Source organism: Lactuca virosa, chromosome 5, assembly GCF_052849685.1.
Source record: "Lactuca virosa cultivar CGN04683 chromosome 5, Lactuca_virosa_CGN04683_v6, whole genome shotgun sequence".
Taxonomy (NCBI): Eukaryota; Viridiplantae; Streptophyta; class Magnoliopsida; order Asterales; family Asteraceae; genus Lactuca; species Lactuca virosa.
The window spans coordinates 217,864,022-217,876,930 of NC_136430.1; positions in this window are offsets into that span (position 1 = coordinate 217,864,022).

Here is a 12,909-nt window from a genome sequence, read left to right on the forward strand (position 1 = left end):
CTAAGAACCAATTAAAAACCTAATATTTATATTTCGTTTTTCATGGTGGAAATTGGTGAATCGTCATTCACCTACCTTTCAAATATGTTATAGCTTGGATTACGGCATACCTCTTCTAAGTTATAATATATTGTGATTGGATCCTAGCCTTAATATTACATTTGGGTGTTTTATTAAGGACTCTCTTAATATCTAAACTAATCTTGTTATCTTCTTTCAGATGTCTTCAAACAATGCTGCTTCTGGCTCTAATCCTAATGGCTCCTTTACCCTTATGAACTTGTGTGCGAAAGTCACTTTTGATAGATTCAACTTCAATGAATGGATCAGAAACATCAGGATGATTACCCGCTACGAGGACAAAGAATATGTCATTGACAAGGAGCTTAAGGAGATTGATGAGACCACTGCAACTCCCCAGGAGATCGCTGACTTCCGGGCACATGAAAGGGATGCTACAAAAGTGGCATGCATCATGTTGGCCACCATGACAGCGGAACTCCAAAAGTCCTATGAGGACTTCTACCCTTTTGAAATGCACCAAGATCTGATGGAAAGATACCATCAAAGTGCACGACAAGAGAGGTATGAAATCATATGCTCTATCATAACAACCATGATGAAGGACGGGGAATCCGTCACGAGCCACATGCAGAAAATGCAAAGGTATATGGATCGGTTGCTGAAGCTTAATGTGAACTTCCCTGAGGAGCTTGCAATAGATATCATTTTGCACTCCTTACCATCGTGCTATGATCAATTCCGCATGACATATCACATGAATAAGGAAGAGGTCACACTCAGCAAACTTCAGGGACTCCTCAAGACCGCAGAAACAGGTCTTAAGGGTAAGTCGGTTGTTAACACTCCTACTCCAAACTCCGCCCCGGTTTTGGCAATCAGGAAAGGTAGAGGGAAGAAGAGGAAGAGCTCTTCGAAGGGTACCAAGGCTAGGACCCTTGATGGCTCTTCTTCAAGTGGAACCAAGAAAGGTTTTGTCACTCCTTCTTCTGACCCTAAAGAGGCTGAATGCTTCTATTGCCATGAAAAGTCACATTGGAAGCGGAACTGCCCAAAGTACCAGCAAGATGTGAAGGATGGGAAAGTTAAACCCAACCATGCAGGTATTTACACTATCGTATCTAATAACTCACCCCATTCTAACTCTTGGGTCCTTGATACCGGTTGTGGTATTCATATATGTTCTGATTTGCAGGGACTAAGAAGAAGTGAGAATGTGGAGTATGGAAGAATAAACTTAATCATGGGGAATAGGAAAGCTTTACCTGTCACCAAGATTGGAGTTTATACTTTATCGCTAAGTAGTGGGTTTAGTTTAGATTTGAATAAATGTTGTTATTCGCCAGAAATGGCAAGAAATATTATTTCCTTTCATGCATTGTATAAACAAGGTTTCACCTTTTCATTTGATAATGAAGTTGGTTCGATTAATGCTTTCTTTAATAATGTTCTTTATTTTAAAGCATTACCTTGTGATGGTGTGTATGAAACTGTATCTGTGGTTGATAACTTAGGAAATAATGTATTGTGTATTGATTCTGTTAATGATAATAACTTGGATAAAGCATCATTATGGCATTGTCGTCTTGGACATATAAGCAAGAAACGCATAGTCCAACTCCAAAAGGATGGAGTATTGGAGTCATTTGACCTAAAGTCAGATGATAGTTGCGAATCATGCTTACTTGGAAAAATGACAAAGTCACCCTTCACAGGTTCTTGTGAGAGGGGTGAAGGTTTGTTGGATCTTATACACACGGATGTGTGTGGGCCCTTCAAACATGCCACAAGGGATGCTAATCGTTATTATTTGACTTTTACTGATGATTACAGTAGATATGGATATGTCTACTTAATCAAGCATAAGTCAGAGACTTTTGAGAGGTTTAAAGAGTTTAAACAGGAAGTCGAGAATCAATTGGGCAGGAACATTAAGATGCTTCGATCCGATCGAGGTGGTGAGTATCTTAGTTTAGAGTTCCTCGACTATCTTAGGGAATGTGGGATTGTCTCACAATTGACACCTCCCAGGACACCGCAGTTGAATGGTGTAGCTGAGAGGCGTAATCGAACCTTGTTGGATATGGTTCGTACCATGATGAGTCGAGCTTCGCTACCAATCTCATTTTGGGGGTATGCCTTAGAGACTTCCGCCCATATCCTTAATCTAGTTCCCACAAAGAAAGTTGCCAAAACTCCTCATGAGATGTGGACTGGTAAAGTACCCAAACTAGACCACATTAAGATTTGGGGTTGCGAGGATTTCGTGAGACGCAAGACTCATGATAAGCTCGAACCTCGAAGTGAGAGGTGTATTTTCATCGGCTACCCACAGAAATCCTTTGATTACCTCTTCTACAGACCTAGTGAGAATGTGGTCTTGGTAGCTAGGAGGGCTTTCTTTCGAGAGAGAGAGAGAGAGTTCATAAGCCAAGGAGACAGTGGGAGGCAAGTTGACCTTGAAGAAATTCAAGAGTCAAGTGGTGAAGGAACTTCAAACCCTAGCACTCAACTTGAGGAGGAAACTCCTGTTGAGCCAATTAACAAGTCTGTACCTCTGAGGCGTTCCACAAGGGTTAGGAATGCACCTGAGCATTACTATGGATTCCATATTACTGCGGAAGGTGATACACTTATCAGTGATGAGACACTGATAGGTCTGGATGAACCTAATAGTTACGCGGAATCCATGGCAGGCCCTGAGTCAGCCAAGTGGAAAGAGGCAATGGACAGCGAGATAAAGTCCATGTATGACAATCAAGTTTGGAACTTGGTTGAGAATGTACCAGGTCGTAAGACTATAGGGTGCAAATGGATCTTCAAGAAGAAGACCGACATGGATGGTAATGTACACACTTATAAGGCACGACTGGTTGCAAAGGGTTTCTCACAAACTCCGGGAGTTGATTATGATGAGACCTTTTCTCCAGTGGCCAAGATTAAGTCTATTAGGGTTCTGTTAGCCATAGCCGCATTTCATGACTATGAAATATGGCAAATGGATGTCAAAACCGCTTTCCTTAATGGAAAGTTGGCTGAGGATGTTTACATGAGTCAGCCAGAGGGTTTTGTCAACACAGAGTACCCTAATAGAGTGTGTAAGCTTGAGAAATCCATTTATGGGTTAAAGCAAGCACCTCGCAGATGGAATCTTTGCTTTGATGAGAAAGTCAAGGAATTTGGCTTTTCTAGGAGTGAAGATGAATCTTGTGTATATGTCAAGGCTAGTGGGAGTATAGTTAGCTTTTTGGTATTGTATGTGGATGACATACTACTCATAGGAAATGACATCCCAACTCTGCAGGAAGTTAAGTCCTAGCTTGGGAAGTGTTTCTCTATGAAGGACCTAGGAGAAGCTACCTATATTCTAGGGATAAGGATCTTGAGAGACCGGAGTAAAAGACTAATTGGACTTAGTCAGAGTACCTACTTGGATAAGGTGCTGAAGAGATTCGGCATGCAGGACTCCAAGAAAGGAGAGTTACCCATCCAGAGTAACGCCAGATTGAGTAAGACACAAAGCCCTAGTACTGAGGCTGAGATAGCAGAAATGAGTCGAATACCTTATGCTTCGGCTGTAGGATCGATCATGTATGCTATGACGTGTACTCGACCTGATGTAGCCTTTGCTTTGAGCATGGTTAGCAGGTATCAGGGGAACCCTGGCAAGGCACACTGGACTGCGGTAAAGAATATCGTCAAGTACCTACGGAGGACTAAGGACTGGGTCCTTACCCTCGGTGGGAGTGAAGACTTGAGAGTTGTAGGGTATAGTGATGCCAGCTTTCAGACTGATAGGGATAATTTCCGCTCTCAGTCAGGCTGGGTCTTTACCTTAAATGGAGGAGCAATTTCTTGGAAGAGTTCCAAGCAAGAGATAGTGGCTGATTCAACTTGCGAATCAGAGTATATAGCAGCTAGCGAGGCAGCAAAGGAGGCGATATGGCTGAAGAACTTCATTGGAGACCTTGGAGTTGTACCAGCTATTAAAGAGCCAATGGAAATTTTCTGTGATAGTGAAAGTGCAGTTGCCTTAGCCAAGGAACCAAGGGATCATGGGAGATCCAGACACATCGACAGAAAATACCATTTCATTAGACATCGAATAGAAGAAGGACTCCTCGTGGCAAAGAGGGTATCATCGGATGAGAATCCAGCAGATCCCCTCACGAAGGGACTGACTCGGGTTAAGCATCTCCAGCATGCTCGGAGCATAGGGCTGAAGGATGATATTAGATTTAGTAGTTAGATAACCTTGAAATTTGTAAAGTGTAATTGACATTAGATGATGAATAAAAGGTGGTTTATTTATGAGTAAAGTGTTGCTATCTCTTGTCGATCGTTTACTATATTTCTTTTGCATGTTTTGACTTCCAGAATAATTATGTTTGGTATATCATATTATTCGAACCTCCACAGTCGGTCATATGTCGGAAGTAGGTATGAATCAAGACTGTCATGATTGGTTGCAGAGGTCTAAGTTGTTGGACATGGCTACAACACTCATGAGTGCTCATAAGTTCTGAGCATTGGACTCAACCCACGCTCACTGGAATCACTTCATGGAATTTATCTCAAGTGATCGTGAGACGGTAATATCATATAAGTCTTCAAACCTAGAGATATGTTTTGTTACTTATGAGTTGGTTATGCATTGATTGTACGTTAACGCATTGGTAACTCGATGTTATAAAACGTGCTTTTGTGTATAATTCAATGAGTGGTAGAACAAACATATGAGTCGAATTTTATCTGTTCCTTCTTGGATTAGAAGCTGATATCTGGGCCCCTCGATGATTTTGTTTTGACCTATGTACCGGGCCCGGTCAGAACTAAGTTGATGTGTTCAATTAAGTTCTTTGTCAAACAAATCGGAAATCGGGAAACAAACTGCTGGACAATTAGTAAGACATTGTTCCATGTATTTGTCCGGCTGATATCTAGAACAGAGGATTATATGATCACTTATCTTAAATGGCATATCATCATCTTCTCAGTTCCGAGAGACCTTGAAAGAGCTACGATTGTCGATCGGTCCCTGAAGTATTGCAGTTATAGTTATTAGACTTATCCAAGTGGGAGACTGTTGGATAAGGTGTCTAAGTCCATAACTATTTCTGGTATGTACTTGACCCGACCCGGCATGGTCCATTTGGGTTGCATGGCACCATGCAATTGGATAAACTAAAATGAGAGAAATAACACTTATGGTTTATTAATATATTATAAGTTCTAATATATTAATAATATTATTTAATTAGTTTGATCAAGAATTAATTTAGAATTAATTAAGTGATCAAAAGATAACTAATTAAATATATGGGTAGATTATGTAAATCTTCCATATCTTATATAGTGGGCTAAGAGGCTCCATGGATTATCAAGTTGGGTTCCACCCATAGGATGCTCCATGGGAGTTACAAACCCATGGGTCATGGAAATGAAGAGTCATGACACATTAGGGTTTACATGGTGTAACCCTAGATGTGTCAACACTATATAAGAAACTCATTCTCCACCAAAATAGGCTACACTAAGAAACAAGAGGGCTAGAGCCGATTTTGCAAGTGTAAGATTCTCTCAAAGTTTACTCCTTTGCATTTGGTGTTGTGTGAAGCATTTGAGGCATCACACTTGGGGTGCTAGGCTCACAAGGTTTCAAGGATCATAATCAACAACAAGGTAAGTTATTCTATCTTTCATTCAAGTTAAAAATGTTCCCCATGTATGCTAGATAGGAATATAACCTTGGAATTCAACTTTGCATGATTATTAGACAAACATAGATCCAAGGTTATTAGGGTTGCATGTACACTTAGGAAGTGTTAGAATGCTCAAAACCCATCAGAAAGGGGTTTCGGTACTGACTCAGCTTCCATCATTCCTAAGCCTTGGAGTATCTTATTAAGGCTTGCTTCAGGTAAGGCCTTGGTGAATATGCCAGCCAGTTGATCAGCAGATTTAATGAAATGGACTTCGACATTACCATCTTCAACATGGTCCTTGATGAAATGGTATCTTAGTGCAATATGTTTGGTCTTGGAGTGTTGAACTGGATTGTGACAAATTCTAATTGCGCTTTCGGAGTCACAGTAGAGGAGAATCTTCTTCATGCTTAGGCCATAATCCCTAAGTTGGCTTTGTATCCATATGATTTGTGAAGTACAGGATGTTGCGGCGATGTACTCAGCTTCGTCTGTAGAAAGAGACATGCAAGTTTGTTTCTTTGATTGCCAACTGACGAGTTTACCATGAAGGAATTGGCACCCTCCAGTTGTGCTCATTCGGTCCAGTCCACATCCACCAAGATCAGCGTCAGAGAAGGCTTGAACAAAGAAGCCGGATTTTGCAGGATAACAGAGACCAAGAGACGAAGTTCGCTTCAAATACCGGAAGATGTTTTTCACTGCAACCATATGAGGTTCTCTTGGGTTTGCTTGAAACCTGGCACAATAACAGACAGAGAACATAATATCTGGTCTACTAGTTGTTAGATACATAAGAGACCCTATCATTTGACGATAGAGAGTCACATCAACAGCCGGTTTCTCCAGAGATGGTGTTAACTTTGTGTCGAATGCTATTGGAATCTTTACTTTAGAGTCTCCCATCATACCGAACTTCGCTAGCAGAGTCTTTGTGTAAGCCTCCTGATTAATAAAAATGCCTTCTAGTCCCTGTCTAATATTCAGTCCAAGGAAAAAGTTAATCGGACCCATTGCGCTCATCTCAAATTTAGTTTCCATCAACTTCCTGAATTTAGCTGTTAAGCTAGGATTCGTGGAGCCGAAGATTATGTCATCGACGTAAATTTGAACTATCATTAAGTGTTCGCCTTCTTTCTTGCGAAAGAAGGTTGGGTCAACCGAACCTTGTTTGAATTTGGACAACTTAAGAAATCGTGTTAGAGTTTCATACCATGCTCTCGGGGCTTGTTTCAAACCGTAGACTACTTTATCCAGAATGTAGCAATGATCCGGATACTTCTCGTTCACAAATCCAGGTGGCTGCTCAACGTACACCGTTTCTTTGAGTTCTCCATTCAAGAAAGCACACTTGACATCCACTTGGAAAACTTCGAAGTTTTTGTGAGTAGCATACGCCAGAAAGATTCTTACTGATTCCAACCTTGCTACAGGATTGAAGGTCTCTTCATAGTCTATCCCTTCTTCCTGACAGTATCCTTTCACCACCAGCCTCGATTTGTTGCGAATAACATTACCCTCTTTATCCATCTTATTCCTGAAGACCCATTTTAATCCAACAACGGATGCATCCTTTGGAGTGGGAATCAGTCTCCAAACTCGATTTCGTTCAAATTCATGGAGTTTGTCTTGCATAGCTTGCACCCAATCGGAATGATCAAGGGCAGCATTTACCGTCTTCAGTTCAATTTTGGAGACAAACGAATTAAACATGCAGAATTCTACTTGAGAGAATAAAGCAGTTTGATTCGCCTTCAATTGAGAGCGTGTGAGAACTCCCTCAGATGATTCACCAATGATTTGAGTTTTAGGATGATCTTTTGTCCATTTCGTGAGAGGAGGGTAACTTGGATCATAGGCAGGATCCATCTCAGCATTAATTTCTTCTTCCAGTTCTGATAGATCGCCTCCGTCATTTGTATTTTCATTCTCCCCCTCAAATGGCGAAGCGAATCCCATGTCAGGTTCAGAATTCTCCCCCTTGGTTGGATAACTATGGTTTATTATTGGTGATGGATTCTCCCCCTGGAAAGGCAAATCAGTTGATTTTGGTGTTGACGAACCCTCCCCCTGGAATTTAGAGTTTTCTTTTGGAGTGTCATTTGAAGTTAGAGGATTGCTTGATCCGAGTGGTTCGCTTGGAGTCAGCTTCTCGGTTGGTTCTTGAGGTTCTTTTTCCATATCTTTAGCAGCTTCGTCGATAATCTTTTTCAAGTTGTCGATTTTATTATCTGTTGCTTTTGCTTCTGAGTGAATTTCTCTCTCTGGTTCATCAAAAAGCATCATGTATTCTTCAAACAGATTGGATATGGGAACTGAGACTTGACCTGATTCAGGAAAGATTTCCTTTATTGGACCTTCGCTTGTTCGAATTTTCTTCATGTAGTTATCATCAAAAGTCACATAGTAGGTTTCCTCAATTTTCCTTGAGCGTTTATTCAGAACCCTATATGCCTTTGAAGTAAGCGAATAACCAAGAAAAATCCCTTCATTTGCCTTGACATCAAACTTGTTTTGGTGCTCTTTGGAGTTGAAAATGAAGCATCTTGAACCGAACACATGAAAAAACTTTACATTGGGTTTGCGATTATTCAGAATTCCGTATGGAGTGATGGAAAATCGCATGTTGATGAAGGTTCGGTTCTAGGTATAGCATGCAGCGGCTATAGCATCAGCCCAGAAATATAGCGGTAGAGAAGCGAAACTCAACATTGTTCGGGTGGCTTCACACAATGAACGGTTTCTCCTTTCGACAATCCCATCCTGTTGTGGAGTATAGGGAGCAGAGAAGTTGTGAGACACCCCCTTTTCAGTTAGAAATTCTTCAAGGTCTTTGTTTTTGAACTCTAGCCCGTTATCACTTCTTATGTTCCTCACCACCTTTCGCAGTTGCAGTTCCACTTGCTTGATGAAAATCTTTAGCTTAGGAGTCGCCTCTGATTTCTGTTTAAGAAAGAAAACCCAGGTGAAACGTGAAAAATCATCTACAATAACAAGTATGAACTTACTACCACCGATGCTTTCGATTGCCGAAGGGCCACATAAGTCAATGTGTAGAAGCTCAAGAGGTTCGATGATCTTTGTATTAATGCGAGTAGAGTGACTCTGTCGGCTTTGCTTTCCCATTTCGCATGCAGCACATAAATTCTCCTTATCAAATTTGAGAACTGGAAGTCCTCGCACGTGATCACCAAGCACCAGTTTGTTAATATCTTTGAAGTTGAGGTGCGAGAGCCTTCGGTGCCACAACCAACTTTCATCTGAGTTATCCTTCGACAGCAGGCATATTGATGGCTTCCCTTGAATTGGATTGAGATTTAGAGGATACATTCCCCTTTGCGCTCAGATTTCAACAAAACTTTCTTCGTTTGCTTTTCAACTATCTCAGAGCCTTCATCATCGAATGAAACTTTGAATCCGGTTCCCACAACTAGTTGAGAGACACTGATGAGGTTGTGTTGCAATCCCTCCACGTATGCTACCTTCCGTATTGAGAATTCACCATTTGTGATCATACCATACCCTTTGATCGTGCCATATGAATTGTTCCCGTATTTGACACATCCACCATCCTTAAGGGACCGAAACTCCCTTAGCTCTTCCTTTCTTCCTGTCATATGACGTGAGCAGCCACTATCAATATACCATTTGCCGTCGAACTGCTCGTCACTTATAACCTGCAAAAATTAAGTAGATTTAGGAGCCCAAAGTTTCTTGGGCCCACGTGAGTCTTTTACAGAATAGGGAATTGTAACAAAAAGATCGACCATATATGTTCTTTTGATTAAGGTGGTTTCATCTTTTCTTTTGATGGTAAAAACTTTAATTTTGTTGTTCGCTTGTTTTGGTTGAGGTGATTCACATGGTTTATTTTTAGTTGGTTTGTTAGTCTTTTGGTCCCTACGGTTAGTTGACGTTTTCTTAATGTTGACTTCAGAATTCGAGATGAGCTTTCCCTTTCCTTTGATATCCTTCACTTGGTTCGTCTTTGGTTGGGGATTATAGGTTTTAGGACCGAAATTGGGCTTTCGGTTCTTGTGACTGCTAGTGTTGGGACCGAAACTGGGCTTTCGGTTCATCTGACTGCATGACTGGCAGTGATTGTACGAAGGAGACATGGCTTTTGATTTCTCTTTCATCTTGAGATTGGAAGCCTTTTTAGAGTGAACATAAGTAGGGTTTTGGGATTGCCAAAACTGTTTCCTCTCACTAAGATTCTTTAAATATCTTTTATTCCTCTGGCGTTTCTATTCTGCAAGTTGCTCTTGGGTCAAGTGAATATTGGCTTTGGGTTTCGTTTTCTTCTAATGAGCTTTGGTTGTTGTTGATGATACGTTGGAAGCTTTTAGTGGTTCGTTTGGTATTTCTTTTCTACCACTTGAACTGGGTTTATCGAAACTTGAAGGATTGTTGATTGGTTCAGCCATGTATCTGCCCTTGACTCTCCATGAGGTTCGCTCCGACAGACCGACTGTTTCGTCAGCGTTGTCAATGGGGGCGGACCAGAAGTAATTTTCGCAACCTTTAGCATTATCTTTGTCAACCAAGGAGGTCAACTCTGCTGTCTGTTTCTTAGTTACTGTAAGGTCCTAGAAACAGGATCTTAACCAGTGATCAAGCAATCTAACAATCAAATAAGATAAGAATTGAGTAGAAGAAGAATGAATCAAAGCTTGCACACGTTTATATTCAGAAAACGTCTGGTACAACTCTGACAATGACCGTAAACAGAACTTGGCCGTAAACAGGTTTACGGCCGTAAACATGTTTACGGCCGTAAACACACTCTTGGCCGTAAACACACCAAAACACTTCTATTACAAGACTCAAAGTACAAATGACCTATACATCCAAAAGCCTAGCCCAAACCACAACATGGACCCTTCAATCTCCCCCTTGGTTTGGGGCTAGCTGTGACTCAGTCTTTTTCAATTACAAGTACATCGGACCCTCCCATTGCCCCTTGCCACATCTCCTTTGAAATAATATCGGCAACCATTGTTGTGTACTCTTTAGCAGCAGGCTCGAAAATATCTTCAGCTACCTTGATCTGATGTAGAGCCAGATGATGAATATCCTGCTTCCCAAATTGAAGTAGGTCTTGTTTGTCATACAGGCGAAAGCAGCCATCTTGGAATTTGATGACAGCAGACGCAGTAATTTCATCATAGACCCAGTAATGCATGTTTGCGAGAGATCCATCACTGAAGGTCTGCAGCACCGGAATTTGTCTGATTTGATTGGTTGGCGGCCACATGACAGTCTGAAAGGGCTCATTTGTCTTAGGATCCAGCACGTTAGGGAAGCGTTTGATGAAAGACTCAGCAGTCTTCATTCCAGAGAATCCCTTCTCTACTTGATCCTCCAAGAATAGCTTGAAATGCGTAGCTCGTGGATCACCTGATGGATTGGCAAAAGGAGCACTGGACAATTCTGAGAGATCAACCTTTGTCCAGGAATTGAAGTCATGGAAATCTTTGTAATACTCCACATTTTTGCTTTTGCGTTTCACGATCCACATGTTTAGCCTATCATGAAAGCCCCATGACACAATTCTCGTTCTATCACCGTATTTGTGACCAAATTTTTTCTATTCAAGATCAGTGACGGTGATAGAGGGTTTATTTCCAGGAGCATTCTGATCAGAGGTTTTCTTGAAAAGAAGTTGCTTTTTCTTGTTAGAAGCTGCTAACTTGGCACGTTTGAGTGCAACAACGCTTGGTGCTTGAGCTGGTTCCTTATCGAAGTGATCGACAATCCTAGTTCTTCTTTGAGTGGGCAGGTCAGCAGGGGGGTCTTGAACTTGTTGAGCAGAAGGCTGGCCAGCATTGAGATGTTAAACTGAAGACTTGAATTTGTCGCCAAATTCTTCTGTCAGCTTTTTGTTAAGATCAAAATAACTTGCAGTCAAGGATCCCAGATGGGTTTGCAGATCCGAAATTTGCTGAGTTTTTAGAGTTTTATCCGCTTCAAGATCTGCAACCTGAATTTTAAGTTGGACCTTTTCAGCTTCAAGATCAGCCACCTGGATATCAAGCTCAATATTCTTCTGATTAAGCACAGTGATTTCCTTTTGAAGTCCAGTTATGGTGGGATCATCCTCTTTTGAGTGGCCTTCCTCAATAAAAATTCCCTTAGCTCGGGAGGAAGGCACTGAGCTTTGTTCGTGGGCCAGATGTAGAGCAAGCCTCTCAGAGGCAACATCGTGATAGGGCCTAAGAGGAGATGATCCCGAAGGAACTGATGAACCACCAGCTTCATAAAAGGTTCTCAGTCCTTCATCGGATGGAGTAGGTGAAGTAGCAATAGAAGTAATTATTGGTGGAGTCGACAAGCCTTGAGATAGTTCTAACACAAAAACACCCGGTCTAGGATCAAGTCTTCTCCTCTTCAATGAAGGCAAGGAAGTCTGAGTTGTCAGCGGTTTACTCACTGTTGGCTCTTTAGTAGGAGTAACATTCTCAGAGGGAGGAATCTATGAAGATGTCTCCATAGGAGTTGAAGTTTCAGCCAATTGTTTTGGAGAAGGAGGCGTAGTCTCAAGAGCGTCTTCTGAATCCCTTATCTTCGTTGCTAGATGAGAAACATCATGGATAGTGTCAAAGAAAGAGTCAAGATCCTCATTTGACAAGAAGTTTGCATTGCCTCCAAGATTCAAGGGAATATCATCCTTGTCAAAGCCCGAAAGATCCAAATCCTCAAAGGAATCATTCTCTTCGTTGAAATCACTCTCAACCTGTACAGAGTGAAGGTCATGCTCTTCAGCTACAATGGCAGCAGGTGTAGCTTCATCATCCTCGTGATCGGAAACCGGAATAACATCGTCTTCAGAAAATATATCATCTTCAGAGGTCACACGGTCAGATGAAACATGAGACTCAGATGCCTCACAAGAATCGACAAACAAGCCAAACATCACCAAGGGAAAATTTCCTTGAAAAGTAATTTTTCCCTTTCTGTTTTGCTTCATTAACCCGACGGTGTTTGGCCCAAGAGACTTCATGTCGAGGACTTCTCCATCTTTAGCCATATTAGAAAATTGTTCATCAATGAACACTTGAATGAACCTAGGGTACAACAAGAACTTGTCCCTAGTTTTTCCTTTGATGTTTGAAATCAGTTCTTCAAGAATAAACTTTGAGAAGTTGTAATTCAGTCCTACAGCCAGAGAGATGATGGCACC